The sequence below is a fragment of the Capsicum annuum genome, chromosome 1, assembly GCF_002878395.1.
Source record: "Capsicum annuum cultivar UCD-10X-F1 chromosome 1, UCD10Xv1.1, whole genome shotgun sequence".
NCBI lineage: Eukaryota > Viridiplantae > Streptophyta > Magnoliopsida > Solanales > Solanaceae > Capsicum > Capsicum annuum.
In genome coordinates this window covers 128,836,570-128,860,835 of record NC_061111.1, presented here as the reverse complement: position 1 = coordinate 128,860,835, position 24,266 = coordinate 128,836,570, and the positions used below count along the sequence as shown (strand labels likewise).

The following is a 24,266-nucleotide window of genomic DNA, read 5'->3' as shown; positions in this document are numbered from 1 at the left end:
TATCTGTCCAAGCGAGTAGACTGTCTATTTAAAAAAGTGTATTTGCCCTCCCCCCCTCCCCACTTCTTTCAATTGGTATCAGAGTAAGGACTTATAGTTATTTGTTCAACAACAAGTGAGAAAAGATCATGACTTAAATAGTTTCTAGTGTTCTACTCTTAGAAGGAACCTCTCAAACCAGACCTCCTTATTTGAATGGAAAACAATTTTCTAATTAGAAAATAAGGATTGAACCCTTTATTAATTCCTATAATGTTAAATTCTGGAAATTGATAAAACTTGGTGATATGCCACTTGTATCTACCAGCCAAGACAAGGATGAAAAAAAATCTAAAAATGGTAAAGCTTCTACTGACAGTACTCCTTCTGTTGAGCACTCTACTGATTAATAGATGAAAATTATTCAGATCAAATAAAAGGAAAAAATGTGCTATATAATACTATGAGTGGTGAAAATATGATAATATATCATGTAGTGTAACTACTATGGAAGAAATGTGGGAAAAATTAGAGGTGACCTATGAAGGAACATAGAAGGTCAAGCAGACTCTTTTAAGTTTATTGGTCTATAACTATGAACTTTTCAAGATTAAAGATGGGGATTCCATTGAAGAAATATTTGCTAGGTTTGGCAAAATTGTGGGAGAACTCCAAACTGCCAGAAAACCTATCCTGTAGAAGATCAAACCACCAGGATTCCTTGAAGCTGGCCTCCTAAAAGGAATTTCTAAGGTTCTGGCTCTTAAAAGTATGAACTTAAACAAAATTACCAGTGACAAAATCAGAGGATATCTCATTTTGAAAAACCTCATCTAAACAAGAAGGATCAAGAATAAGATAAAAATAAGAAATTATGGACTTCAAAGCTATAGTGAAGAAGAAGAAAAAAAATGAGGATAGCTTCGATGCAGGTGAACGTGCTCTCGTCACAAGGACAGTTGTTAAAAATTTCACAATATCTAGAAATCAAAGAAAGGAAAAACTAAATTACTCAAAGGAAAAACAAAATACTACTACAACAAGTATGAAGGTAAATGCTACAACTGAGGTAGATATGGTCATATTGCTTATGATTGTCCAGAGGCTAGAAGATGACCCTCTAAAGAAACTCAAAAGTCTTTTAGCTATTGGGTTGATCAATAATCAGACCATGAAAATGATTACATTGGAGATTTTTGTTTCATGGCAATTGGAGAATCTTGTCAAGTAAGGACAAACTCGTCTAACGAATGCTCTAAATTACAAAATGCACTGGACCTTGTATAGGCGATCTAAATAAAGATCACAATAACTATAGGCTTTATTATAAGAAATAAGAGAATATGAACTTAAATTTGAAGTTTATGAAATTGAAAAAGATTTTTTGTAAGAAGAAGGTGATGAATTAACAATCAAAATTAGTAGCTTTGAAAAATCTTCCAATCACAGTATTGTTAGATCTAAGCAGTTGACTAATACAACTAAGTCAACTGAAAAATCTGGCAGTAGTATTGTGATAATAGATTTATAGCTGTGAAGGATCTCATGGTCAACTAACTCTAGTAAGTTGTCCAAAAAGAGCAATCACAGTCATAATAACAGATATTATAGTTGTGAAAGATCTTAATAGTCAACTAACCTAAGTTAATCAACTAAAGGAACTAGTCATAGTTATAATACCTATTACAAAGCAACTAAACGATACTCTACTTCTTGTTATTACTATGGAAATCCTGGTAACAAATATTACAACTACAAATTTCACTCTAGAAATCTTGGCAAATGTATTTGGAGACCCAAAATTGAGTCAACAAATCTAAGAACTAACCATAAGGGACCCGAGAATACTTGGGTACCTAGAAATAAGTGATATATATATTTTGCAAGAACTCCACTCTAAATCTAAAAGAAAGTGGTATCTTAACAGTGGATACTTAAATCACATAACTTGAAATAAAAGCTTGTTTGAAATATTAACTGACATTAATGGAGGTGACATTAGCTTTCGAGATAACTCTAAAGGAAAATTAATAGGTATTGATACTATTTTCCTTAATAATTCATGTGATATTACTGATGTTTATTTGGTCAAAAGCTTGAAGTACAATACTGAACATTAGTCAGTTGTGTGATGTTGGTCTAGAAGTAAGATTCAAAAAGTATTGTTATATAATTGAAAGATTTGGAAGAAAACTTCTTGCTGGAAATAGACATAGAAATCTATGTTCTAAACTCTAAAAATGGATAGAAGGACATAAATGCCTTGCCTCTATCTCAAAAGATCCTTGGATTTGGCATAGCAAGATTGGTCATGCAAACATGATACATATTGAAAAGTTAGCCAAGCATAAAATTGTAACTGGTCTCCCAAAGCTTGACTTCAAAAAGACTCACATATGTTATGACTGTCAACTTGGTATGAAAATTAGAAATTCTTTTTATGTCAAATATATTATCTATGCTACTAAACCATTGTAGCAACTTTATATGGATTTAGTTGGTACCACTAGAACTACTAACATCGGTGGAAAAGATATTTTTTTGTAATTATTAATGATTGTTCTCGACTTACATGGGTTATGTTTCTCTCTAACAAAAATGATACTCTAAAAAACTATGATGTTTTTTGTGAAAAGGTTCAAAGAGACAAATATTATTGTATCTCTATTATTAGAAGTAATAATAGAGGAGAATCTGAGAACAAAGATTTTAAAATCTTTTGTAACAGTCAAGGTTACACTTATAGCTTCTCTGCTCCACGATCGCTCAACAAAATAGTGTGGTTGAAAGGAAGAATGGAACTCTTTAAGATATGGCTAAAACCATGATTTGTGAACACTCTCTACCCTAAAAAATTCTGGGCGAAAGTTATCGGTACTTCCTTTTATACTTTGAACAGGTGTCTCATTAGAGCAATTCTAAAGAAAACTCCATATGAGCTTTGGAACAATAAAACACCCAACATTGGCTACTTTCATACATTTGGATCCAATTTTTTATTCATAACAAGGGCAAGGACAACATTGGTAAGTTTGATCCATGAAGTGATATAGGTATTTTTATAGTATACTCCAATTTTAGTAGATCTTATTGAGTTTTTAATAAATGCACTCTTTGCATTGAAAATCTACACATGTTGTTTATGATGATAGTAACCGTGAAGAATGCTAGTGCTATAGATGATGATATTGAACAGGTAAAAAAAATAAATCATCCTCCACTGAAGCTGACTCTACCTCAAAGTCAACTATCACAAAGACTGATCAGCCAGTTGCTTCTTCGAATGATCAATTTACAGTTGAAAATATTCCAAATGAATAAAGAATAAAATATTATTACCTAAATAAGTACATTATTGGTGATCCAAGTGAAGGCATGAAAATAAGAGCCTTTATAAGAGAAATGCAAATATAGCCCTCATATCTCAACTTGAGCCAAATAAAGTCAATAAGTCCTTAGAAGATGCCAATTGGGTCAAAGCAACATAAAAAGAACTTGAGCAATTTGATAAAAATAATTTGTAGGCTCTAATGTTTTAATCATTGGAATCAAATGGTTCTTCGAAAACAAAATGGATAAGTTAGTTAAAGTTGTGTGAAATAAAGCTCATCTAGTCGCTCAAGGCTACTCACAACCAGAGGGAGTCGATTATGATGAAATTTTTGCACCTGTTGTAAGGTTAGAATCAACTTGAATTTTACTTTCTTATGATTCTTAAAAGGTTTGAAATTATTTCAAATGGATGTGAAAAGTGCCTTTTTAAATGAAATTATTTATGAACAAGTTTCTATAAAATAACCCCAAGGCTTTGAAAATTCAAAATTTCCATATAATGTTTTAAGCTCTCAAATGCTCTCTATGGCTTAAAATAAGAACCTCGAGCTTGGTTTGATGCACTAAGTAATTTTATAACTGATCATAATTTTTCAAGAGGAAAAATTGATACAACGCTGTCAAAAGAACTTCCTCCAAAAATCTGATTATTAAAATATATGTTAATGACATTGTCTTTGAAAGTACTAATGTTGTCTTATGTAAATAATTTTCTGAGTTAATGCAAGGAGAATATGAAATATGGATGATGGGGAATTAACACTCTTCTTGGTACTACAAATACATAAGTTGGATAAAGGAACCTTTATCTGTCAAAGTAAATTCACCAAAGAACTTATTGAGAAATTTGAAATGAAGGATGCTAAATCTACTGGTACTCCTATGAGCCCTACATCTACGCTTGCATATGATGTTAATGGTAAGATTGCTGATAAAACTAAATATCATGGTATGATTGGCTCTCTTCTTTATCTTACATCTATTCGGCCAGATATCTTATTTAGTGTCGACAAATGTGCTACATTCTAGTCAGCTCCTAAGAAGTCTCATCTTATTATTGTTAAAAGAATTATTAGATATTTTATTGGAACCATTTTTGTTGGAATTTGGTATCCTAAATTATATAATTTTGAGGTAAAAGGTTTTTTAGATGAAGATTATGCAAGCGACTAGGATGATTAAAAGAGCACTAATGGCTCATGTCAACTTATAGGAAATTCTCTCATCACTGCAACTGTAAGAAACAAAATTATGTTTCTCTATCCACTATTGAGTTTGAATATCTTTTTATTGTCTTACGTTGTGCACAAATTCTTTGGATGATTTAATAGCTTAGTGATTATGATATTTTTGCCAAACCTATTAAAATTTTGTGTGACAATTCTAGTGTCATTTGTTTATCTAAAAATCCTATGCATCACTCTAGAGCTAAACATATTGATATTAAGCATTATTTTATCAGAGATCATATTTTGAAAGATGATATTTATATAACTCTTATTAGTACTAAATTTCAATTGGTAGATATTTTTACAAAACCATTATTTCAAGAAAGATTTTGCTTTTAAGAAAATCCCTTAGTATTATTGCAAAAACTTTTCAACTAATTTCCTTCCTTGTTCAATTTTGTGTAAAAGTGTCCTTACTTAATTTTTGACATGATTGATATATGTATCTTTACATACTTCTCATATTTTGACACCTGACATTAGTTCGATATATGGTAAGTAATTATGGGAACTCTTTATTTTCGTAGCCGACTCCTCCACTTTAAACTTCTCTTTTCTTATCCTTTATATTTCTCTTGAATCTTTCATCACCTTAATCTCTTTTATTCACTCTCTTATTATATTATGGATAAGCATTCAGAAAACCCTTCCTCTACTAGTAGGAAGAGATCTCATTTCAAAGGTAAAGGGAAGGTCTCTTCACCTATTCCTCTTGACTCTAATGTCTTCAATCAAAACTCTCAAGCCTCAGTTGATTCTTCTAGTTCTATTTTGGTAGATTTCATATGCTCTTGATATCTCTGAATACTCCAAGAAAAAGGTAAAATTCGACTTTTATAGTTCTCTTAATATAAAAACTAACTTTAGGAGACCTTCAAGCGAAGCCTTTTTTCACTCTATGAAGGAATTACCAATGGTTTATGGTAAAATTGTAGATATGGATCTTTTGGAATATCTACATTGTCATATAAAACCCCTATTTTATGATTAGGGATGGTTAAATATTTCTCTAATACTCCTAATCTTGATTATGAGCCTCTCATTAGATTATTCTATGCCAACCTCTATTCTATGTGTACTAGTAAACATGACACCCTAATTATGAGTAAACATATTTTTATTGACTGTGCCATGCATGATGCTCTATTTGATATTTATTTATTAGGATTTTCTACTTCCTCTAAAATTCCCCATCCTTCTAATTTTGATGTCTTATTTGAGGAAGCCAAGCGTCTATGCTCTTGACAACCCTAACTCCTTACCATCTACTCTTAGTCCTAAATTTTAATTATTTGAAATTCATGTTAACATTCACTTTATGGCTACAACTTTTCTTCCCTATACTGGATCTCTATCATCTTTATCTAAGAGTGATACTCTAGAACCTACTGTCTTATATCTCAAAAAAATATAAACCTCTCATCCTTAATTATCAATCATATGATCAAACCTGCTCTTAACCACTCTAGCCTTCCTAATAGGCTTATCATTACCCATATTTTAGAAGTAGGCAATATCTCTCTTGAGTTTGTTCCCTCTATTGTAGTAAAACAATGCTACAATTCTAAAGCTTTTATTAGTATGGGCGATGTAATACCCCGTAAAATCCTAAGACTAAAATTCAGCTTGTTAGGCTTTACAAGCTCCAAGACTTAGAAAATTTTTGCTATGTGTTCAACACTTAGTCTTATTTTAGACCTCTAAAATTTGGGGATTTATTTGATGATCTTTCTGACCTCTAATTTTAGATTTTCAAGTTGCGTTACGATGGAGCAAGGCCATAGTGCATCCCAGGTAAGTTTTAGATTTTTTCGGATAGCGTAAGGGAATGTTTGGATTTCCAAACCAGTAGCTCAAGGCGATATGTCCGTGCCACCCAAGCTAGAGCACCACTCCAGGAAGGGCTTCTCCCTGGCTACTCCATATTTATTGCAAGGCGTCTCCAAGGGTAGTCCCCCGGGCTAGGCAAGGCACCTCCCTGCGGATTGTCCTAGGCCGAAAACCTGCATTCCACCTCTATGTCTTAGAGGGCATTTTGGTTATTTTTCCACCTTATATATACTCAAAAACACGGGATTAACTCCCATTTACACCAAAATATACCCATTCTTCTCAAAATTCTCTCAAGAACACATTAGGATTTTTCATAGAAGATTCAAGTTCAAGCAATCCTCTCCATCAATCTTCGTAGATTCACAAACAAAGGTATGTCAAGTATTGATTCTTGGATTCCTTTCATCCAAGAAGCTCAAGAACCCCTCTTTTAATTACAAAATTATGATGTGGGTTCTTTATAATCATGTTGTTGATGTTGTATGATTCCCAAGTTGGAATCTTTATGTGAATCTATGAAACTACGTTAGCATATGAGAAAAAATCCATGAATTGAGTTGATTATGATGTGTTAATTGATAAATTATGCCTTTGTCCTAACTGGTGCATGCAAGGCATTTGATAAAAGGCCTAAGAGACTATAAATTATGCATAATATAAATTATGACCTACATGATAAATGCATACTACTCTCTCATGCTTAAATGGTTCCCATATTATTGTTATGCCATGCATATGTTGATAGAATGCTCATGATGTTAAAGTATGGAATTATGCAATGAATTTTTGAATTCTTATACATGAAAAAGACTATGATAACCATGTGTTGTATGAAATCCCCAAGTTAGTGTATGATGAATTGTTGATCTTGATTATGTATTCAAGAATTGTCAAGTCTTGTCAGTTTCCTTCCATCGATTCCTAGCGGTACTTGTACCCAAAAAATATTGTTGTGTGCATAGAGCCATGTCATGTTTTCACGATACTCTTAGTTAAGCCATGATTTATAGAATTTAGTCAGTCATGTGGCTCAGGTAAACTCAGAAATCTCAATAGTCTTAGTAGTTCAATGATCTCAGTGATCTCAGTACTCAACAATCTCCATAACCTCAGTATTCCCTAAAATCTCTATAAATCTTAATACTTTCAGTCAGTTATCATATCTCTGTAGTATTTCGTTAGTCAACAAAATTCAGTAAGCCCAGTACATGTACAGTCAGTTTATCATGTTCAGTCTCTTCAGATGGGAGTAGAAATTAGCATAGAGTGAACCCAAGGATGGGAACACACACTGTCAGATGAGGGTGTGATTCTTAGCAGTCATCCTTGCATTCCAAAACTATGTTGCCAGCATAGGTTAAGACATCAACACTTCCAGATGAGGGTTGATGAGGTGGATAAAGCACTATCAGATAAGGGGCCCACCATTCTTTTTTAAGAACACTGTCAGATGAGGGTTACCCGCAGCTTGTCTTTACCAGTGGTGCGGTATTGACGCCCTTCCAGTCAGGGAAGATATTGGACCCTATCTTAGCTATAATAGCATATATGGGGCATATCGGTTTCAGTTACAACATCAGGGCTATCAGATACAGTCAATTTTGCTCGGTAGTATAGATTTTTTACTGACAGATACAGTCAATCCTTATCAATATAAATAGACTTCGAGATCACCCACTAGATTAGACTAATCTCAGATTTAGTTACTCAGATATAGTATGGAACTCAGCTAGTTCCATTAGATTAAGAACTGTCATATACAGTCACTCATGTTATCAGTTATATCAGTTATCAGTGTTCAGCTTCAAAATTAATATATGCAGTCAACCAGACCAGTTCTTCAAAATCAAAACTATCAGATCAGTAACATAGTATCTTTCCCTCAGTATTTATTAATATAGTATCAGTTTCTCACTCATCAGTGACTCAGATGTCAATATTAGTAAACTCAGTATTTAGTCCTATCACGATGTCAGTTACAGTTACGTATGGATGTATGTATTCTCACATTCATATTAGTCAATCAGTTAGTATTATTCATACATATGAATCCTATTGCATTCAGCCTACCTCAGTTGCATACCAGTATATTCAAAGTACTGAGGCATTTGTGCTATGGTGTCTTATCCTATAGGTCTAAAGGCACAAGCTCCAGATCAGCAGTAGATTCCAGTCTCAGCAGTCAGGGTTAGAAATGAGTCCTCATCGTTTGAGGACATATTGATTACATAACTATTTTAGGTTTCAGTTTATTTTAGTTTTTGGAGTTAGTTGGGGACATGTCCCATCAAATCCTTATTCAGACATTTTAGAGGCTTTCAGACTATAGTATGTATAGAAAGTTATCTCAGTTGTTTTGTTATTGTTATACCCTATCTTCAGTTATGTATTAGTATTGAACCTTATGGCCTTTTAGTTCATGTTTTTCCATTATACAATATTTTATATAGTATACAGTTACAGATATCAGTCATGGGTTGGCTTGTGGTCCTTTGGGGTCATGAGTACAGTGTAGCATTCCTGTTCAGAAAATTGAGGCGTTACAGGTGATATGTTGGTTGATGATATCTAGTTTCCTAAGTCCGATGGTGGCTCTACTGGTACTCCCTCCTCACTTAAATCTAAGGCCTCCCCTCATCCTATTCCTACCTCCCTCTCTCTTTATTTTACAATTAACCTAACTAAGAGAAATAAAGTTGGACTCCAGCAAAGATCTTCTACTTGCCTCGCACTTTCATCATCACAAAATCAAGAATGTTAGCAAGGAAACTAGCATAGACGTTTCCATCATAGGTAAGATTGGATCATATTATCAATAAGGTTACAAAGATTATTTCCAAGATTCAGACCACTATCGAATCTCTCTCTCCACTGTGATCACCATCCAATTCTTAAATCTAAAGGATGTCACTGCTCAAAGTTTGGCCTACTTCTTCCATCATTTTGAAAACCATGCTTCTGCTACTCCTTGACTGTGATTTAAGTTATTTATTTTTGTTTTGTATTTAGATATAAATCCTTGAATTCTCAATTTATTTTTGTTATTCCAGAAACTGTGTTTGCTCTTGCATTTTTTCCTTTTTGATTGATGTCAAAGAGGGAGAATAAGGCCACAGGTTATAGTTAATAAGACTATAGGTTATAGTCAACTACAAGACAGTGCAACAACTTAGGGGTAGCAAACATACAAAAAATCATGTAAATCCATAAACTCCTCACTCAAAAAGGGAAGTTGACTAAATTATTTTTTTAAATATTATCATCCATAAAAAATAGGAAGATTGATAATGTGTGTTTTTAATGTATGATCTCTTTGAAGGAATATGAAAAGAATGAATCAAAGATTCTTGGATACAAATCAAAAAGAAAGATCTTGAAAGACTCAGTCAAAAAGAAAAAGAAATATTCCCTTCTTTCAAGTATTAATTATAGCTTCCATGAGTACCAAAGCCTTGACCTTTAATTAAATGTGTTGCTATTTCTATGGAATGGGATTTCTGGTATTTTAGGATCATTAATATTATCCATTTTCATTCTTGGAAATAGGATTCTCATATCTTCTTTTCAAGGAGCAAATCTCTTGGGTTGCCTTTTATTTTAGATTTTCAAATGGCTAGTACTATTCCAATCACTACTATTTAAGTAATGGAAAATTAAGGAAGAAACATACTTTTGTCTCAACCATCTCTAGTTCTTCGCTCTATGTTATTCAAACATTGTATTATCTTGAGGTTTATGTGTATTCAAAAAGAGAGAAGAGAAAGACACAGTTGGTGAGGCATTGTATCAAAGTGAGAAGAAAGAAAAAGAGGTGGCATAGGTAAAAAGCTTTACTTAATCCTTGTATTTTAATTTAATTTTAAAATGAACAAGTAAAATCCCTTGCAACCCAAGGAGACTAGAGTAAGACCTATTAGAGGTCCCAACCAGTAAAAATCTAGTGTCTTTTTGTTTCAGTATTTTTATTCTTTAACTTTACTTTTGTGTCTCATAGTCAGCTATCTAACCAAGCAAGTCAATTATCAATTTGAAAAAGAGTAATTCATTCCCCTCTTACTACTTTCATTGTGTAGGGATATTTTCTTCACAGTGGTCAATGAAAGTAATCCCCTATTCTACCTACTCCGATTGGAATATTAGGCAATAAGTTTTTTTGTTTGTGATATTAAAGAATACGTAGAGTGCAGAAAATATTGAACTTAACTTAATCGACAAAGAAAAGAGTAAAGTTGAGCAAAAGAAGAGAATATTGAGAATAAAGTGGTAGAATCTCAAAGGGTTGCATGATTTTAATAGTGGAAGAACCATCATTACTAGAGGGAACCAAAAAATGAGCATCAATCAAAATTGGATGCTTGGTAGAGTATTAAATGTAAAGGTTGCATCTGATTGATGGCCCTAGAGGTCTTTTGACATACTTTTCGCCAAGAATGAATAAATCCTTTTACTTTCTTGTATCAATTTAAAAAGTGTATGGGATGTAGGAGGACTATTTCTATGGGGTAAACTAGGTCAACTGTCTAACCAAATTGGAAAAAGGTACATGGGGGAAGTGATAAGTCAGGTATGGCTTAACCACAATGTGGCACCAAACATATACTAAGCTATGATTAGAAGATTTAATATTGTGTTTGTATCCATTATTGATGATGCTTAAGTTCAGCACCATATCCATAGTCATGCCTTGCTGTGGAGCCACAAGGCTTGGCTTCAGATTACACTAAAATCATCCACGGCTCTTAGATTAATGTGCTCTTTTTTATGCTGGAGTCATATTTTATTTAAATTCTTATTCCCATCCCTACATGGTCTTTAAATAAAATAAAAAATATAAGTATAAAGATCAATAGCTACTAAAAGTATCATGACCCGAAACCACCCCTAGTCATAAAACGGTGCCCATATTTACAAGTGACCCTAACCTAACCCATGGTCTGGTATATGCTATGAACACTAAAGAAACTAATAAAATATCGGATGGAAAAGTAAACTAGAAAATCTAATAATAAATAATAATAGAAATGATACCATCACCATCTAAAAACTTACCAAAGTCCAAAACACGTCTAACTGCCTAAAAACCACTAAAACATAGGAGTTGATGGGACAAGACCCTAACTAATTCCAACTGACTAAAATAAAATGACGAGGTGAAAATAACTACTGATAACTAGTATTGTAAGGATGAGGACTCACTACAACTTTTGTTGAATGGTATAGGAATGAACTAGGTGTAATCTGGGAACTGAGCATCTGAACTAATATTATGAGACAATATAACACAAAGCAGTATGCGATTACTACTTTGAATATACGGAGTATGCAAGATGGGAAGCTAACCGGTATATAAGCTAAGCATGAAATGTGATAACCGAATGCAAGACCAAGTATTAACATGTACTGCATGAAATCTGAATATCTAAATACAAGGTCATGCAAAAATTTAGTTGAAACGTACTAAACATGAATTGGAAACTATGGGAGTTAACAACAACTGATGCCCTAATCTGAGCAAATTAGGATCGAACCTGTAACCCCCATCGGAAGGATGCTACGACCTTGTCAAAGGTACCAACATTGGCTGGCATGGATCCACTAAAATAATGTACCGAAGAAATAGGGTGTCAATCCTCAACTGGCAGGTGAACCCTCATAACCTAAAGTGGCATTGTAGTTTTGGAACATAGGGACTTCTACTAAAGGTCTCAGTCCTTAAATAATGGATGAGCCTTCATCCCTGTGTTCACTCGGTGCTAAGTACTACTCCTAACAGAATGACACTGGTAATGCTCAACATGATAACATTCTGAATTTAGCAACATAGACATGATCTGAATGGCTCATAGCCTGTAAACTGATGTATGCATGATTATATAGATATTAGTTGTTCCTAACCCACTAGCTCTAAGTAAAATAACTAAACATGATAACATTGACTAAACATGATACAAAGATTTCACAAATTTTATCCAAAAATTAATAAGTTATCATATAAGGTAATTCAAAATTTTTAAATCATGGGGATACACCAATTTCTATGGAACAAACAAATTCATGGTTTGGTTACACACATAAACTGATAAGAGTAATGGAAACTCATATTTGACCTGAAACCCAATACAAGGGGAAAGGTATTTTACTTGAGAATTTAGGAGTTCTTGGGACTCAATGGGTGGAAGGGACCTATGGATGAAATCCCACATATCTAAAGGTGGTAGCCTTAGATAAATCCTAAGAATTTATGCTTGAACTTGAGGAACCCTAGCTTGGATTTGGAGAAGAATAAATCATCCTCTTTCTTAATCTCAATTGATTTTATGATTTTAGGGAGAATTTTGGGATATTTAGACTTATATACCACTCTTGGGGAAGACTAAACAACTCATTTTAGTAGTTAAAAGGATGGGAAAAGACCAAACAATCCTTTTCAAGACGTGCAGTAAAATAGTCACTTCAGTTGTCATGACTTAGGTAACAACTTATTTTGTTAGGTCACGAGTCGTGAAATGAGAATCTAACTTTATGGGCCTTTATTATTATGATAATAATCCTCTCCTAATGACACGTTATGACTAATAACGGGTCGTTAGGTGGAGTTATGATTAGGAATGGGATTTATAAATCTCTTAGTGTTGTCATAATGGGTCCACATAACGACTCGTTATGTCTGATAATGAGTAATGGTCTGGACTCATTGTCGTTGGATCAAAATCTAAAAATATCACTGGTGTGACAGTGACTCACATGTAATGACTCGTTACATCTGGTAAAGGGTCATCACCAAAGTTATTATCACTAGATATTTGACTATCCCTTAGGCAAATTTTCCAGAACTTCTCCTCACAATATCTGATCAAGGCAAGACTGGTAGCATTCGAAAGATAATCCAATGGTCTATATAATAAAGGGTATAGAACTAAAAATTCTGGGGTATAACAATATCTCCCCCTTGGGATCATTCATCCTAAAATGAAACTGATTTAAGCTAAATTATTTGGGAAATGCTGAGATCTTGCACTGATTATTTGTGAACTAAAAGATGAGTTTAATATATGAATCTGTGACTGATGTATGGACTATTTTAAAAATCCATGAATGCATGCAAAGACATAAAAATTACTGGAAGGCCTGATATAGAAATGAAAGAATTAATTAATTAAAGGAAACTATTATCTTAAGTTGGAATGGGGTTCGAAGAGAAAAGATGAGGATACCTGGTCATCATATCTGCCACTGCTTTCCAAGTATCTCCCTCAACTAGCTGATTTCACCATAGAACTTTCACTAAGGTAACCTCATTATTTCTCAACCTACGAACCTGACGATCGAGGATATCAATAGGGACATCTTCATAAGAGAATCTATTTTCCACGCCAACCCTTTCTAAAGGAACTACTGACATTGAGTCACTAATGAACTTCTTAAACAAAGAGACATGAAAGACTCGATGCACTGATGCTAACTCTGTAGGAAACTCCAACTCATAAACCACCTTCCTATACCGACTCAAAATCTTATAGGGACCAATATAGCATGGATTGAGCTCTCATTTCTTACCAAACCTCTTCACCCCCTCTATGAGTAAAGTTTTAAAGAAAACAAAATCACCAATATCTAACTCAAGTTCCTTTCTCCTCACATATGCATAAGATTTTTTATGACTCTAGGCTCTTTTTATCCTTTCTCAAATTAGCTGGACCTTTTCCATCACCTCATGCATTGAATCTGGCCCTATCAAAGCAGCTTCACAAACCTTAAACCACCTAATCAAATATCTTCACCTCCTACCTTAAAGATCCTAAAATAAAGCCACCTAAATCTTGGAGTGATAAATATTATTTTAAGAAAACCAAATCAAAGCCAAGCGATCATACCAACTACCCTTAAAATCAATCACAGACTCCCTCAACATGTCCTCTAAGGTCTAAATGGTCCTCTCTGTCTGACCATCTATCTGTGGGTGAAAATCTATACTAAGATGAACTTGGGTACCAATATACTTCTAAAATGCCTTTCAAAATTAAAAGGTAAATTGGGTACCTCTATCTAAAATAATGGTTAAAGAAACTCCATGCAATTTCACTAACTCCATAAGCTAATGTCTAACAGGTAAGCCCAAGTATTAACGGGCAAAAAATGAGCTTAGTTATTTAATCTACAATGACCCAAATAGAATTGTGTTGATGATGTGTACAAGGAAACCCGATCAAAAATTCCATATTTACAACCTCCCACTTCCAAGTAGGGATACCTAACTCCTAAAGTATACTACTAGGCCTTTGGTGCTCAACCTTAACCTGTTGGTAATTTGTACACTTAGCCACGAACTCCGTGATATCCTTCTCCTTGATATTCCACCAATAGACTTCCTAAAAATCATGGTACATCTTAGTGCATTTTAGGTAAATATAAATCAAGAACCATGAGCTTCTATCAATATTCATTGACTTAAGTCACCCACATCCAAAAACCATAACATGTCCTGATAGCGAAGAACACTATATCCCTTTTGGGAGAAAACCTCAACCTTCTGACCCCCAAACTGCCTCTTTTAACTGAACAAAAATAGGGTCACTCCCTTGCTTTTCCTTCACCTGGGTCACCAATGAAGATTCTAAACCATTCTAAACCCAAATACTACCTTTGATCGAGTCAACCAACCAAAATCCTAACCTAGCAAGATAATGAACCTCATAAATAAACTCTTTCTTATCATCTTCCATATAAGCAACACTCCTCATTGACAATCTGCTAAGGGGGTCATCTACAACATTGGACTTACTCAGGTGATATAATATACCTATATCATAGTTCATTAACAATTCTAGCCATTTTCTCTAGCAAGGATTTATATCTTTCTGACTGAAAACATTCTGGAAACTTTTGTGATCAATGAACACATCAACATGAACCCTATAGAGATAATGCCTCCAAATTTTTAAGGCCAACATGATTGCTGCCAACTCACGATCATGAGTAGGATAGCTTTTCTCCTGAAGTTTGACCTATCAAAGACATATGTTATCACCTTGCCTCATTGCATCAACACGCAACCAAGACCAACTCTAAAAGAATCATAATATAACAAAAACCTATTTAAACCCTCTGGTAGAATCAAAATTAGAGTAGAGGTGTTCGACTCTTCAAGTCTTGAAGAAAATCTTCTCATAAGAATCTGACCACTAAAACTTGAATTTTTTCTGAGTTAATCTAGACATAGGAAAAGAAATAGAAGAAAATCCTTTAATTAACCTTGTGCAGTAATCAACTAAACCTAATAAACTCCTGATATATGATGGAGATATAGGTCTAGGCCAGTTCCTTACTAATTTGGTCTTTTGAGGATCAAATTTATATGCCTTCACTGGAAATAATATGGCCAATAAAAGCTACTAATTTTAACAAGAATTCACACTTGTTGAACTTAGCGAATAACTAGTGATCTTTGAGAGTTTGCAAGACGATCCTCAAATAGTATGCATGCTCACCGTCACTCCGAGAATAGATGAGGATGTTATGTATGAAGACTATAATGAACACATTTAAATACTATTTGAATACCATGTTCATAAAGTACCTAAAAGCTGCAGGAGTATTCGTTAATTCAAAATACATAACTACAAATTTGAAGTGACCAAATCAAATTCTAAAGATTGTCTTTGGAGATCACCATCTCTGACTCTAAGTTGGTGATAGCCGGACTTGAGGTCTATCTTAGAGAAATAATTAGCTCCCTAAAGTTAGTTGACCAAGTTATCAATCCTGTGGATGAGATACTTTTTCTTGATTGTGACTTTGTTCAGCTGATGGTAATCGATACATAATCTAAGAGAATCATCTTTCTTGCGCACAAATAGAATTGGAGAACCCTTTGGAGAGATATTGGTCTTGATTAAACCCTTGTATAAGAGATATTTCAATTTCTCTTTTAATTTATTAAGATCATCTGGATCGATTCTATAAGCTAGAATTGAAATAGGCTAGGTATCTGGGAGAAGATCTATTCTGAAGTGAATTTCTCACTTGAGATGAACTCCGGTCAGATCTTCAGGAAACACTTTTCAAAATTCATTTACTATTAGAATTGATTAAAGAATTAGGATTTTGAACCTTAAGTCCTTGACTCAATGAGATAATAAATACACCCATTGGAAATCATCTTTCTTGCCTTAGAAAAAGAGATAAATCGACCTATAGGCATTGAGGTACTACCCTTCCATTTTAAGATTGGCTTATTTAGGTACTAAAATTGGATTGTTTTCTACAGTCTACTATGGCATAGCAAGAGTGAAGATAATCCATGCCAAGAATGACCATGAAATGGGTCATATATAATTCTATAAGATTGATTGAGGTTACATTTTGGGATACTATGATTGGGAAATTTTTGTATGCACGATTGGCTATGATAGAATTACCGACTGGAGTAGAACTAAGATAGGCTCTTCTCAGATTTTGAGACTGATGCCGAAGTCGACCACTATATAGGGAGTTACAAAGTAAAATGTGTCTCTAATATCTAATAATACATACACACGAATATGAAAAACATGTAACGTACCGATAACCACATAAGGGGAACCCTCCTAGTCCTTGCGAGTTTGAAGGGCATACAACCTATTCTAACACTGTCTACTAGTTGCACTAAAATTGGTGCACTTCTGAGTGGAGAGACTTGCTGGAACTGATGAGGAGTTATCCTGACCTTGTTGACAAAGATCCTTACCTATTATCTCAACCACTAACAATCCCTAATTTTGTGGTCTAATTTGCGATATCTAAAATAAGAATCACTACCAACCATGCACTCACCATTGTGGTTCCTACCATATATCCTACAAATTGGGTTGGTGCGACCACTATTCATGATACCCTATACTTAGAGTCTAACGCTCTATCATGAGTATCCTTTCTAAACTTAGGAACTAGGGCTCTAGCAATTAATGGGACAGGAGCTGAAGATTTCTTGAGAAACTGAGAATGATTACCATTATTTTACCTCTAGTAAGAGAAATGAAAACTACCACTCCTAGCCCTCTTATTCTCTATTTCCCTTTCTTTATTTTTTGCCTTTCAATCTAATAAGAATGAACCATTAATATAGAGAGGTCCATCTCCTTAACCAACATAGTTGGCCTAAACTTCTTAACTATATCCTTTGAAACACCAAAAACGATCTTGCTTATTTGGGCCCTTGAGTCAGCTGCCATAGTAGGGACATACCTACCTAACTAGGTAAATTTGAGTGAATACTCCTTAATACTCATACTGCCCTACGTTAATGAACTTCTGCACCTTGTACTTCATCAACTCGAGGTGGAAAAACTTTTAAAAAAATAATAACAAACTCATCCCACTCTACAGGCCCTATTTCAGCACATCTATCCTCCTTTTACAGTTTAACCCAGGTGTTAGCCACCTCTTATAGTTGGTAGGTAGACAAATAAGCACTCTTACTTAAAGTGACATGTCTGATCTCAGTTATTTTCTGAACATTGTATAAGAACTCCTATGGATCCTTCTCAGGCTTGGACCTAGAGAAACCTGGGGATTCATCCGAATGATATCTTAGATTTTTGTTACTACCGCATTAGATGTTGGTTTGGCTAGGGGAATAACCTGTTGGCTATTTTGAGCAGTCATAGGTTGGGCTAATAATGTGAAAGCATCCCTATATTCAGCATGAGAGGTTTGTTTATTTAGAGGGTTTTCCTAGTCTGGCGGTGGTACTGGGTGGTTTCTTTAGCCCTTCTAGGAGATATTTTTTATAAACGAGTACAGGATGAGTTAGAAGAAGAATTCTAATAGAGCTTACACTCTATCTCATGATATGAATAATGAAATAAGTAAGATTTTTCTAATACATTTCTTATCCTCTCACCTATAAGTGTGGAGTCACACCCATGAAAAGACTCTACTCAACATGACATTTAGACACCCTTGTACACTTTAAAACTTGTGCTCTGATACCAAGATTGTCACTACCTGGACTGCCCCTAGACGTAACATGGTGCCTAGATTCATAAGTGACTCCAAGCTAAACCATGGTCTGGTATAATCTATTTACACTGAAGAAAATAATAAAATATTGAATGGAAACTAAATTCACAAATTTGATAATAAAGGATAATAGAAATGATACCATCATAGTCAGAAAACTTAACAAAGCTAAAAACGTGTCTAATTGCCTAAAAATCTCTAAAACATAGGTAGATGATGGGACAAGTCTCCAACTAACTCCAACTAACTAAAATAAAATGAAAAGTTGAAAATAACTACAGATAACTAAACCTTGAAAGATAAGGACTCACCACAACTAATGCTGAGTGGTACAGGAAAGAACTAGATGTGATATGGGAACTGAGCGTCTGAACTAATATTATGAGACAATATACCACAAAGAAGTATGTGATCAGTACTTTAAATGTACTAGTATACGACGTGGGAATCTATCTAATATATAAGCTAAGCCTGAAATGCATGAAACATGAAAACTAAATTCAAGACCAAGTATTAACATATACTACATGAAATTTAAATATCTAAATACAAGTTCATGCCAAAATTAATTTAAAAACATAACTAGAACCCAAGAAAATTAGGGTCCAACCCGTGACCCTATTTGGAAGGGTTTTATTACCTTCCCAAGGGTACCAACATTGGCTAGCATGGATCCAACAAAACTGATGTCCTAAAGGACTAGGGTATTAGTCCTCAATTAGTGGGTGACCCCTCATTACCTATGGTGGCACCATATTAATAGAACTTCGTGACTTCTGCCAAAGTTTTCATTCTTCAACTAATGGGTAAGCCTTCATCCCTGCATTCACTCGATCCTAAGAACTACTCACAAATAAATAACACTAGTATCTGATAAATGCTTAGCATTATTTGATAATTAATATATGCTCAACATGATAACATTCTAAATTTAGCAAATAGACATGATCTAAATGGATCATAACTTATATAATAATATATGTATGATTATTAGATATGGGGTGTTCATAACCCACCACTCTGAGTAATATGATTGAACATAATAACATTGACTAAACGTGATAAAGAGATTTCACAAATTTCATCCAAAACTCAAAAAATTATCATATGTGGTAATTCATGGTTTTTAAATCATGGGGAGATGCTAATCTTTATGAAACACTTGTTTTTATTATTTGGTTATACACATAAACTGATGAGAGTGAGGGAAACTTATATTTGACTTGGAACCCAATATAAAGGGAAAGGGATTTTACTTGAGAGTTTATGAGGTCTTGGGACTCAATGGGTGAAGGGACCTATCGATGAAATCCCGAATACTTGAAGGTGAAAGCCTTAGAGAAATCCTTAGAATTTGTGCTTGAACATGAGAAACCCTAGATTGTCTATGGAGAAGAATAAATTGCCCTCTTTCTTGATATTAATTGATATTATGATTGTAGAGAGAATTTAGGGATGTTTAGGCTTATATAAAACTCTTGCAGAAGCCTAATTGACATGGGTTTAGAATTAAAGGGATGGAAAATACAAAACAACACTTTTTATATTATGTAGGAAAATACAGCTCTAGTCATCATGACTTAGGTAATGACTCATTTTATTAGGTCACAAGTCATGACCTGAGGACCTGAGTTCTTGGTCCCTCACTATTATGATAATGCCTTCTCTTATAAAGACTCGTTAGGACTAATAATGGGTCACTAGGTGGATTCATAATCATGAATGAGTATGAATCTCTTACATTAATCACAATGGGTCCTTACAATGACTCATTATGTCTGATAATGAGTTATGAGATATATACATTGCCACTGGATCAAAACCTAAAAGTCTTACTGTTGTGACAATGACTCATATGTAATGACTCACTATTTTTACTGATCTGAGGTGGATTTATGCGCATTAGTGTTAAGAAAACACTGAGACATAATGACTCACTATGTCTATTGATCTTAGATCACTTAGAGTTCAATGAGAAGACTAGTGTTACTAGCTTGATTTAGGTGTTAGTCTAGTTGATTGCAATGAATTCTAATGTGTATAATGAGTTTCTAAGATTATTATTGTTTAATTATGTGTGGAAAAAGTTTTTATAGTGTTCAATATTCAATTGGATCAAGCCAAGAGTCGAACAAGAAATTAAAGATCAAAAGCACGAAATTAGTTCTTAGCTTAACTTTCTAGTTTGTTGTCTTTGATATTTTGTTGTTTTGAGATCTAATACATGGTGTTTGATGCTATACAATTCTTGGTGAGTTGATTGAGATGATATATGGTTGATAAACGAGCTATAAATCAAGTGGAAACAACACCACAAGGCTTGGGATAGAAGGACAAGTGTACAAGACATAGATATGGATTACAAGGTAAATTCCAGTGAAGGTATGGGGATAGCCCCACGAAGCACACCCTATTACCATGAAATATAAGTGGAAGCACACACCCTATTATGAAGGAATGATCCTCATGGACCATACCTTATTTCCACAATGGCTAAAATTTTCCTCTTATAAAAAGGACACTTGAACATGATGTTAGACACTTGGACGACTTTGAAACATAGTGTGGGGCTGGAAAACATTTCAAATAGGGGTCTTATTCTTTTACTTTAGTTTATTTATGGATTTTATCTGGTATTCATCTATGGTGATTATGATTATGTCCATATGTAGCTAAGAGCCCCATTTTCTGGGGTTAGGCCAAGAACATGATTACTATTGCTTAGAATTGATAAGGCTTTGATTACTTATCATATTTGGTTGTTTATTTATCCTTTTTATACCTATTTTAAGGATTATATACACTTATAATACATCTATTGTAATATTTATGAGCTCAAGAGGGGGAATAAGATGAAAGAACATGGGGTAAATAGAGCAAGGTTTTTATTCTTTTATAAAATAAAGGATTTGAATTAGCATCTAGGATTGAGATATACCTAGAAGCCTTGTTTAGTTCACTTGCAGAATGACAACCTAATGCATCTAAATGAATTATTGCATCCCCTCTCAATGGTGTAGTTGTAATGTCAAGTTAGGTAGAAAATTAGTGGATCGGGAGGCCATGATCATACTATAAACTCCGCGAATCAACAACAAAGATAACTAATATAACCAATGAACTTCAATAGCTTAGTATGAATGATCGCAGTTCTTTAAACCCAGGTTTCTCTTTATTGATTGTACAAGATCTTACTTTTCCGCATTATTTACTTTAATTTTAATTTACAACTCCAAAACTCTTTTGGTTACTTTTAACACCACTTTAATCTCAATAGTTGGACTAAAATTGGATAATTTCTTAAAACTAGTCCCAGTGGGATTGATACTTGGATTCTAAAGGGCTACTTTACTACTTGGTGAGACCATGCACACTTGTGTGTGCGCTTGGGCATAACAAGTTTTTGGCACCTTTGCCGGAAACTTGTAAATAAGAAACTATCTTATTTTTAGTTTAGCTATGTTGAGTTATATAGAGTTTAGTATTTCTTATTTTTTGTTTTTTTTACTTTTTTATTTCATACTTCTTGATATGTCAGTCTGGAATAGATGGTTTTCGAGTGATGAAGATTCTTGTTTATTTTATGAGAGACCTCATTGAGAGGATTTTTGTCCATATTTTAATAGAAGCACGTGGACAAGACCTTTACAATATTAGGTAGATACTATCCTATCTGTGGAGAAGACCATAAGTTGGTGTGAGGTTTTTGGCAATAGTGATCATTCTACAGCTATATGTGCTATCAATCTTGAGTTAGTGATAGTTGTGTGAAATGTTCAAAGGTCATATTATGGAAACACCTACAATCAAATATGGCAAACTCAGATACCTATTCAATCATGGAACAACCAACAACAGCAGTTTCAACAGCAACAACAAAATACACAGGCCAGTAACATAGAGGAGATGTTACATAAGATCATGGCTACCTAAGAACAATTGACTGTTGAACTTTTAAATTGATAAATAAGTCTGAAGAATTATGAGCGTCAGTTAGGGTAGATACAATAGGCATAGAATGACAGGTCTGAAGGTGGTTTGCCAAGTAATACTAAACCTCCTAAATAAGTAATGGAAATCACTCTAAGAAATTGTAAAGGGCTAAATGAAGAACCTCCCAAAACAACTAAGGGAGAAGATGTAGAGTTGGCTCCCCAATCAGTTGTAGATAATGTTGTTGATTATTCGAGAAAGTCTGAGTACTCAAAAAATAAAATTACTTAAGATAAGGAGATACCACCACCACTATCTCTACAGAGGCAGAGAAAATCATAGGAGTTCACTAGCCAATTTATAGAGAAAACACAAGAACTTTAGCTATTCAACTATTATCTTTCTCTTAAAATTGAAATTGAGAAGGTGAATAAGAATAAGTATGTTGTGAATGGTGTAAATTTTGAAGTGGGATTAGTTGGCCCTTATGCAAAGCACTTCTCTACATTATTTTTAGATGATGACATGTCTATGGAGTCATCTGAAATAGTGGAAGAGTGTAAAGATAAGGAACAAGAATCCTATATTCTTAATTTTACACCAGATAATCAACACAAAAATATACCTCACTTTAAGTTCGAGTGGTTTTCCATGCACCATTTATTTCTAGGTTCCTTCATATCTGTACCATCACGCTATGAGCAAAGAAAAAAGATGGATGCGCAGTTGGCGATAAAATTCATATCCTCAAGGTAGAGGAAAAAATTGATATAGGTCATGCCGTGACACTAAATCAGGCGTTTCTTGGGAGGCAATCAAAGTTAAAGAATGTTTTATTTTTAGTATGTTAGTTTTACTTCATGTAGTTTTTGTTGTTGTTGAGTCACAGGTTGATAGGAAGTTTGATTACCAGAAAACCTGAGCTAAGGAGCCTGCCGAAGACTAAGTGTGGGGTTCCCGAACCCCCTTGATGTATAAAGATGCTACTAGATAGGTCTAGAGGCCCCAGAGAGTATTTCTATCTCTAAGTTTAAGTATACTTTGGGGACAAAGTAGATTTTTAAGTGTGGTGTGGGGAAATTCCTATTTTTAGAAGTTTTTAGGTGTAATTTTAAATATTTATGTTAGGAATAAGTAGGATATTCTTGTTAGCTCTATATTTGATTGCGTGATGCAAGTGTTTTGGTTGTAAGAGCATGTTGATTTTGTGAATTATTACTTTTGAGACTCCTAGGGTCATTATTATGACTATTGTACTTAATGGTTGAATCATATGATTGTTTGGTTAAGAGTCTATAATGATCCCACTTGAGTTGAACATGTGCCATATGTGTGAGATGTGATTATGTATTCCTTGGTGCATAGGATGTCTAGAACTTTCCTGGTGTGTATGAAAAGCGAAATAAAGAGTGTGGGTTTATGAGATGATATAGGCATTTCTTTGATAGCCATGTTTATACACTTTTTTTGACACACCATTGTGCATAATCCTGGTTAACCCCATTGATCCTTTAGCTTATTTTCTTTGGAAGCCTCATATATGGCCTGTATTCCTTTCTTTGATAAACCTTAATTTTATCCAAAAGTCCTAAGTACTTTAGTGTAAAATTAGCTGAGTTAAGGAGTTTGAAATTCAAGTAGGAAACGGTGAAAGTGAAGCCCCAAAGTAATAGTTATTGGTGTGTATAATTGATGTGTTGTAGTTGGGAGTTAGAGAATTTCCTATTTTAGCCCATTTGTGTTATAATGAACCTGTTTTAGCTTTGGTTCTCTTGAGACATTGTGCACCTCAACTAAGGCAAATTGCATAATTTGAAAGTGGCTATCATAAGAGTGTGTAACGTAAAGTTGGTGTGAGAAGGGTAAAATTGAATCATGTTTGAATAGACAATACTCCCACCATAGCGTATGTAAATAAGCTTAATGTTATGGGGTAAAACAAAAGATAGGGGTTGATAA

At 34.1% G+C, this 24,266-nt stretch overlaps 1 pseudogene; it reads left to right on the top strand.

Moving 5' to 3' along the window:
• Positions 1-853: 853 nt before the first annotated feature.
• LOC107858112 overlaps positions 854-24,266 on the top strand; it is a 62,472-nt pseudogene continuing 39,059 nt past the window's right edge.